The sequence below is a fragment of the Ipomoea triloba genome, chromosome 13 (assembly GCF_003576645.1).
Source record: "Ipomoea triloba cultivar NCNSP0323 chromosome 13, ASM357664v1".
NCBI lineage: Eukaryota > Viridiplantae > Streptophyta > Magnoliopsida > Solanales > Convolvulaceae > Ipomoea > Ipomoea triloba.
Window position 1 is genome coordinate 1,708,253 of NC_044928.1, and position 9,482 is coordinate 1,717,734.

Below are 9,482 nucleotides of genomic sequence, written 5' to 3' on the forward strand. Positions count from 1 at the left end.
TATATATATATATATATATATATATATATATATATAGATATAATATAATAAATGACATACACCCACACACATGAATTAATTTTTTGTTTTTATAGGTCGCCGTCTAGAACTGCCTAGGTACCGCCTAGGCGCCGCCTAGACCGCTTAGGTGCTAGGCGCTAGTCGCGCCTATTGCAACCATGTGTATATATGAGTTATAAAAAAGAGTTAATTTCATTTCTGGTCCTAGATTTTTTTATGACAGTCTATTATTTTTAATCTTTTTTTTATATCAAAACATTCACTTTTGATCCTTGTATTATTGTGACATGACCATTTTTCGTCCTCTACCAACAAAATAGTTTAAATATCGTTAAATACAAGGACATTTCGATCTTCAATTATGGATTTTTTCAAAAAAAAAAACATAAAAAATATAGTGGGTCAACCTACTTTGTATAAAAAAAAATCTAAATGTCCTTGTATTTAACGACATTTCAACGATTTTGTTGATGGATGACCAAAAATGATCATGTCACAATAATTCTAATATCAAATAAGGATGTTCTGATAAAAAGGAACTAAAAGTAGATTGTCATCTATAAATCTAAAACCAAAAATGTAATTAACTTTATAAAAAATGTATATTGGACTGTGACCTAACCTAGGAAGGGAAGCCTAACTTTGCTATAACTATTTTTGAGAAAATAACAACACTTTCTTGTACTAAATGAATTTTATTATTTTTTATTGTTCTTTTGTTTTAGCTTTATAATTTTTTTCTCATTGATCATTTATTTAATCATATAATGCATGCATGATATTTAACTATGTGTTATATAAATATAAATTAATATTATAAATTAGTGCGAAATAGTCTTTTGAACTAATAGGGGTGTATTAAATCATGGCTTTTATAGACTTTTAAATTTTTTTTACAATTTTTAAAAGTTTGGAGATATTCAATTCAAACTTTTAGGGAGTTTTTAAAAATCAGGCGGTATTCAATTAGGATTTTTAAAAAGTTTTTAAAAGTCGGGTGGTATTCCATTAAGACTTTTAAAGAGTCTTTAAAAGTCATGTGGTATTCAAAACGTTATGAATTTGTGTAGACTTTTTTATTTTAGGACTTTTGTAGACTTTTTATTCTTAAATATAAATAGTTAAAATCCAACCCTCACCCTCAAGATTTCAAAATTTTCTTTCTACCAACTCTGGAAGTTAATTATCTCGTTCTATTTAAATTCTATTTTTTTTCTCACTGTTTAAACTTTATAAACATTATATTTAAATACAATAAATTATTTTTCTTCATTATCCTATATTTTCTTCATACCTAAACTCTACCAATTTTTGTTCTCTCTTAAACTTTACCATCTTCCTCTAAAAATTCGAAATAATATTATTTTTACTTCATTATTGCTTGTATATTTTGATTTTTTATTTTTTTTTCTACGAACTTTTTATCCATAACTTCAAACTTATAAACTTTATCTACGAACTTTTCTCAATTGCTAAACTTTCTCTACGAACTTTTTCGCTCTAAATACATGAACAAAGCAAATTTTTCATCTATAACCATCAAATTTTACTATATGTTTCATAATATTCATATAAATACTCATATGTTTTGATTTGTATTCTTTTTATGTTTATATTGGTAATATATATATATATATATATGTGTGTGTGTGTGTGTGTGTCAAAGACCTTGTGGTCAAGTAGCATCCGGTGTCCCGATTTACACTCTCACATGGATGATGGGAGTGGGTTCGAGCCTCAGTGGACAAGCATAATTTTTATAATTTGTTTATTTTATGCAATTAGTAATTATATTTTTAAATATTTTATTTGAACAATTGTATTACTATAAATTTTAGTATTCAATATTTTTATGAATTTTTTATAAAATGTTTTTTTTGTTGATACTTAGTAATACTATATAAGTAATTAGCATACAAAAGTCATGATCAAATATTCAAATACACCCCATTAGATCTTGTTTGACAATCACTGGTTATGATTATATATTAGATGTTAACTTTCTGGCCTAATCTTAATGTAATTCACTATTATCAAACACTAATTTCAGTGATTTGACAAATCTGTCAATATTGGTCCTGTAATTTGACAAATCTGTCAATATTGGTCCTCGATTAGGCAGGGCACTTATTTTCGTATGAAGTGGTCAGCAGTTCGAATTCTACAACACTTAATTTGTTTTGACATTTTTTAATATTAATATTGAGAATTCTATTGGATTTTTTATTTGTGACATTAAGGCTTCGTTTTTTGGTTTTTTTTTTTCATTTTATTTTATTATTAATACTTAGGTGAGTGATTTTTTTTTGGCATTTTAAAATATTAATAGTGAAAATTTTAATTGGATTATTTTTTTATTTGTAACGTTGTGGCTTCTTTTATTTTTATTTTTATTTTTTAATATTAATATTGAGATGATTAATTTATAATGTGTTTTCTATTCTAACCATTTTTTCTAATTAATTATGTTTTATATTTTGTTTTAAATATTTTTTATCGTGTTGATATATTTTGATTTTTCATCCCTAGTCAACAATATTTATGGCTTGGCCTTTAAGTGTTTCATTATTTTCTCAAAATATCTCGTTAGTTTTAATATTTCACCTCCACTGGAGAATATTTTTGGATCTACCCTTGCGAACAGGGTTAACATTCAATAGTGTACGTGTTATAAAAAGAATTTATTTTGGCGAGTTGAGCTATGCCTTAATTGCTCCTTTATATGTTAAATAGTCATGTCATTTCTAGTATCTAGCTCTGGATCCAGATGATAATATGAGCAATTATATATGTGATTGTATTGTCGACAACTATAATATTTTTATTATAAATTTCTCACATATTCATAAATGTTCATCACAATATCTAAGTCAACCAGATTCTACTCATTTTTCAAAGATATTCGGATCTAGTCATTCCACATCCCTAATATTATGATTATTTGGTATACTTATAAGTTAGTGGAGTTTTTCGCCTTCAGGACATAATTTTTCAAAGGTATTTCAAGGGTGAGAGTGTTTTTTTACTAGATCTAGTATTATGATTCTTATCTCTTACACTTGATAGATTTCCTACTTTTTTTAGTGTCAAGGTGTATCGGTACTTCAGTAGATATATTTGGTCAAAGTGTGAAGATATATGAGACCTAGCCACTCTTTTATGATTAGTGTGATCAATAGATATATTTGGCAGATTATTTGCTAAAATTGCAAATTGATTATCTCTGAACTGAAAGTTCAGTCTAACTAATTCAGTTCAGTCTAACTAGTACGTGAATTTAAATAATAAAAAACTTTTAATTTATGAAATTTCTCGACATTCCTTTAAATTTGGGCTCATATCTTCTTCTAATAGTGTGAACCGATCTGTACCTGTAAACAAATTGAAGACGAGCACATCACATAAATAATTATAGACATATAACATGATAACAACATACACTAAGACACATAAACTGTTAACTGCAAATACAGAATATGTTAATTGCAAACACATAACATGTTAACCAACACCTTATTTGACAATTATTAGTTTATGAAGTCATATTTGTTTTGCCAAGTTATGAGTTATTCGGATTCTATATTACTTTTGGATATGCACTTTGTTATGTGGTGTTAAGAAAATGATTTTTGCTACAATGGGCTATTTGATTATAACAATTATTTGAAATGTTTGACCAAACTCATGAGGCAACCTACAATTTGTTAATTTTTATTCGGCTTGGAACGTTGCTAAATGCTCATTCCGAATCGTCGAGCTTGACTCATTTTGAATCGTCGAGTCTTTACTTTTGAATTATTTGTTGGAACGTTCCATCCGGCTCATTCCGAATCGTCGAGCCTGACTCATTCCGAATCGTCAAGTCTTTTTAGATCATTATACCGATAATGGTATATTCCACAAGGTATAATGGTGGGTGTAGGTTGCTAATGAGTCATGGGTTAAAGAATGATTTGAGCTTTGAAAGTATTGTGTTATGAAATAATGTTGATGCCCATGTAGCTAAAGCTAAAGTTTCTATTTTGGAGAACCTATGTATGGTATGATGGAATTATATGACTTCGATACAGTTTGAAGATCGTGATTTGCATCTAATAAATTACTCTAAAGCTTATTGTCTTTTATTAAGGTTATTTGATCCGGGTTGAGAAGAGTATCACTTACTGGGCATTAGCTCATTATTTGTATTTTCCTCATGTTTCAGAGTAGTTAAGGATATGTGAATAGTACGAGGCGCAAGTGGTGAGATCTTGAAGGTGGTTTTGAAACTAGGAGACTTAGTCCTAGTATTGGAGCTTATCATGAATTTTTGCTTGTGTGGGATAATAGCTTTGCCCCATTTGTATTTCTGGTAAATCATTGTGCTTGATTTTTGTGCTTGTGATGCATTTTGGACATACTACTATTGATTGTAAATATTTAATAGTGGTGAATTGATGAGTGTTTTGGGAAGCATTAGTTCTTTGTTGTGGAATTATTATGTATTCAAGTGTTGTTATGAAGGTTTCGAGAGGTATGTATGGTTAGGCTTCGTATTGTTATAGGTTTTCACGTAACGATACGGCCGGGTCATGTCGTAGAAGGGGGCGTGACAAAATTTATGCAAAAAACTAAAAATAAAAAATAAAAAATCAGTACAATAGGATGGAGTATATAGTTTAAAGCTAGATCTAAAAAAAAAGACATAAATGGAAGTTTTAAGAATACATACACATACCATAGCTTGATTACAACATTATTGTGAGTGATTTAGTGAGAAATCTACTGGAAAAATGAAGAAATAAGTAGAAATGGGTAAAAACAGAAGGAGGAAGAAGTCTAAAAACAGGGCAGAAAAATGAAGAAAACAGGTCCGACTACTTTCTGACCTTTTTTCACTTTGATGCAAAGGGTCAAAAAATTCAATATTTCCGACCACTTTTTTGAGTGGTCGGAAAAGTGGTCGGAAAATCAACATTTTCCAGCAGTGTGGGTCAATTGGACAAATATAATAAGTTAGATGTTTAATGATCTTGTTGGACATCATATATATATATATATATATATCACAGTAGTATTCCTTATCCACATGAGTATTTTATAAAATAGTACATATGTGTGAAGGAGAAACTTCTAAATTATCTGGTTTTTTTGTTGGACATCAAAATTTTGATATACTACTGTTTTGAATCTAAATTTGACTCACTGCATATCATAAATAATCCTCCATATACCTAGCTAGTACGTAGTAAAAAATCAAACATTTTTGCATCTGTGTTTTATTAGTAGTGTGAAGTCCATTTTAAAGTAAACTTTATGTACAATTCGAACTTGACTATTCGATCGAGTAGTTACCATTCGGATGTTGACCGAACAATTGACCATTCGTAACATTTAGACAACTATTTGTGGGTACTGCTCGACATACTATTCGGAATACTGTTCTGGCAGTATTAATTCTGATCCGTAGAAATTAATTTTGAATTAATTCCAATTTAATTTTGAGAATTAAACTCCTTATTAAAAGTTTACATTATGGGGGTTACAAATCTGATTTATTTACGATGCAAATTCCATGGTTTAATGCTACTAAACCCATCCTCTCCTACATATAGCCTTGTTGTTGGCACATTGTTTCAGCTGTTGATTTTGAACTTCCAAAACTTTGGTTTTTTTCTCTCTTGCTCTCTCAAAATCGTTTCCTACAAAAATTATGTCAACACTTCTATAAAAGGTTGAAGTGCTCGCCTATTGTTCTAGTTCGCCGAACTATATGTTTGAGTGCTCAAACACTATAGTCGTAATATGTTTTATCCTAGGGGACTGACTCTACAATGCTCGTAGTATCCTTGGGAGGTAGCGAATTGGGTTTAAGAAAAGTGTGTGTTACACATGACTCGGATTTCTTCTGATTCTTCTCGTTTCTGATTGGGTTTATTCTAAATATTATAAAACTCTTTTTTTTTTTTATTGAAGGATGATGTAGGGTGACGCTAAGACAGGGACATTATTGTAAAAGTATTTAATGAGTCTATTATAACCGCCTCTGGGGTCCTTATATTCTCATTGTATCATCTTGTTCAATATCGAATATCAGAAGCATTTCCTTTCATCCTCTCTGCTTGTCTTCATCTGTTGGACTCTCCTCTTATGAACTAGTCGGAGCTGTGGGCTCGCTATCCTAGGGTGCGTTGATAATAAGTCTAGGAAGTCATTGAGCTATATAGGCAAAACGGGGGCCCACGACCCAATAGAAGCAAGAGTGGGACATGTTGGGCCTATTCATGACNCTCATTCCGAATCGTCGAGCCTGACTCATTCCGAATCGTCAAGTCTTTTTAGATCATTATACCGATAATGGTATATTCCACAAGGTATAATGGTGGGTGTAGGTTGCTAATGAGTCATGGGTTAAAGAATGATTTGAGCTTTGAAAGTATTGTGTTATGAAATAATGTTGATGCCCATGTAGCTAAAGCTAAAGTTTCTATTTTGGAGAACCTATGTATGGTATGATGGAATTATATGACTTCGATACAGTTTGAAGATCGTGATTTGCATCTAATAAATTACTCTAAAGCTTATTGTCTTTTATTAAGGTTATTTGATCCGGGTTGAGAAGAGTATCACTTACTGGGCATTAGCTCATTATTTGTATTTTCCTCATGTTTCAGAGTAGTTAAGGATATGTGAATAGTACGAGGCGCAAGTGGTGAGATCTTGAAGGTGGTTTTGAAACTAGGAGACTTAGTCCTAGTATTGGAGCTTATCATGAATTTTTGCTTGTGTGGGATAATAGCTTTGCCCCATTTGTATTTCTGGTAAATCATTGTGCTTGATTTTTGTGCTTGTGATGCATTTTGGACATACTACTATTGATTGTAAATATTTAATAGTGGTGAATTGATGAGTGTTTTGGGAAGCATTAGTTCTTTGTTGTGGAATTATTATGTATTCAAGTGTTGTTATGAAGGTTTCGAGAGGTATGTATGGTTAGGCTTCGTATTGTTATAGGTTTTCACGTAACGATACGGCCGGGTCATGTCGTAGAAGGGGGCGTGACAAAATTTATGCAAAAAACTAAAAATAAAAAATAAAAAATCAGTACAATAGGATGGAGTATATAGTTTAAAGCTAGATCTAAAAAAAAAGACATAAATGGAAGTTTTAAGAATACATACACATACCATAGCTTGATTACAACATTATTGTGAGTGATTTAGTGAGAAATCTACTGGAAAAATGAAGAAATAAGTAGAAATGGGTAAAAACAGAAGGAGGAAGAAGTCTAAAAACAGGGCAGAAAAATGAAGAAAACAGGTCCGACTACTTTCTGACCTTTTTTCACTTTGATGCAAAGGGTCAAAAAATTCAATATTTCCGACCACTTTTTTGAGTGGTCGGAAAAGTGGTCGGAAAATCAACATTTTCCAGCAGTGTGGGTCAATTGGACAAATATAATAAGTTAGATGTTTAATGATCTTGTTGGACATCATATATATATATATATATATATCACAGTAGTATTCCTTATCCACATGAGTATTTTATGGTTTTTTTGTTGGACATCAAAATTTTGATATACTACTGTTTTGAATCTAAATTTGACTCACTGCATATCATAAATAATCCTCCATATACCTAGCTAGTACGTAGTAAAAAATCAAACATTTTTGCATCTGTGTTTTATTAGTAGTGTGAAGTCCATTTTAAAGTAAACTTTATGTACAATTCGAACTTGACTATTCGATCGAGTAGTTACCATTCGGATGTTGACCGAACAATTGACCATTCGTAACATTTAGACAACTATTTGTGGGTACTGCTCGACATACTATTCGGAATACTGTTCTGGCAGTATTAATTCTGATCCGTAGAAATTAATTTTGAATTAATTCCAATTTAATTTTGAGAATTAAACTCCTTATTAAAAGTTTACATTATGGGGGTTACAAATCTGATTTATTTACGATGCAAATTCCATGGTTTAATGCTACTAAACCCATCCTCTCCTACATATAGCCTTGTTGTTGGCACATTGTTTCAGCTGTTGATTTTGAACTTCCAAAACTTTGGTTTTTTTCTCTCTTGCTCTCTCAAAATCGTTTCCTACAAAAATTATGTCAACACTTCTATAAAAGGTTGAAGTGCTCGCCTATTGTTCTAGTTCGCCGAACTATATGTTTGAGTGCTCAAACACTATAGTCGTAATATGTTTTATCCTAGGGGACTGACTCTACAATGCTCGTAGTATCCTTGGGAGGTAGCGAATTGGGTTTAAGAAAAGTGTGTGTTACACATGACTCGGATTTCTTCTGATTCTTCTCGTTTCTGATTGGGTTTATTCTAAATATTATAAAACTCTTTTTTTTTTTTATTGAAGGATGATGTAGGGTGACGCTAAGACAGGGACATTATTGTAAAAGTATTTAATGAGTCTATTATAACCGCCTCTGGGGTCCTTATATTCTCATTGTATCATCTTGTTCAATATCGAATATCAGAAGCATTTCCTTTCATCCTCTCTGCTTGTCTTCATCTGTTGGACTCTCCTCTTATGAACTAGTCGGAGCTGTGGGCTCGCTATCCTAGGGTGCGTTGATAATAAGTCTAGGAAGTCATTGAGCTATATAGGCAAAACGGGGGCCCACGACCCAATAGAAGCAAGAGTGGGACATGTTGGGCCTATTCATGACATAATAGGATATTGGATTACTTATTCCTAATGTAACACGGATTTCTAGTGGTTGTCCTCGTTGAGGTCAAGGTAGTACTCTTATGCTCGGTGCGGTATGCCCATAAGATGGCATCTAGCTCCTTCCTTGCATAGTCAGTGTACTCCTTGGCCATGCTCGGTCAGAAGTAACCTTGTTGGATGCCTTCCTAGCTAAGGTGGTTCGTCCCCTTAACTCTAATAAGAGTAGTAAAATTTTCCATGGATTCATTTTCACTACTTTTAGGGGGGTGGGGTACTTACTCGACCCCTCTAATCCCTAAGGGGGCACGAGGTCCGACCTTGCGTACCAACCTCGATGGAAGAGCCTAACGGCCCGGTGTCTAAGGACTCGAGTCGAAATGTTATCGTACCCTAAGGGGGCACGAGGAACCCCGACGGAAGAGCCTAACGACTTGGTATCTAAGGACTCGGGTCGAAGGGCTATCGTACCTTAAGGGGCACAAGGTTTGACCGCGCGTGCAAACCCCGACGGAAGAACCTAAACGCCTGGTGTCTAAGGACTGGGGTCGAAGGGCTACTATCCTAAGAGGGCAAGAAGTCTGATTTCATTTACCACCCAACGGAAGAGTGTTTTACCAAGAGTACCCTTGGCCAAACAACTACATGCTACGTAAATATATAAATAAATATATATATATATATATATATATATATGTATATATATATGTATATATATATATATATGTATATATATATATATATATACATACATATATATATACATATATATATACATATATATATA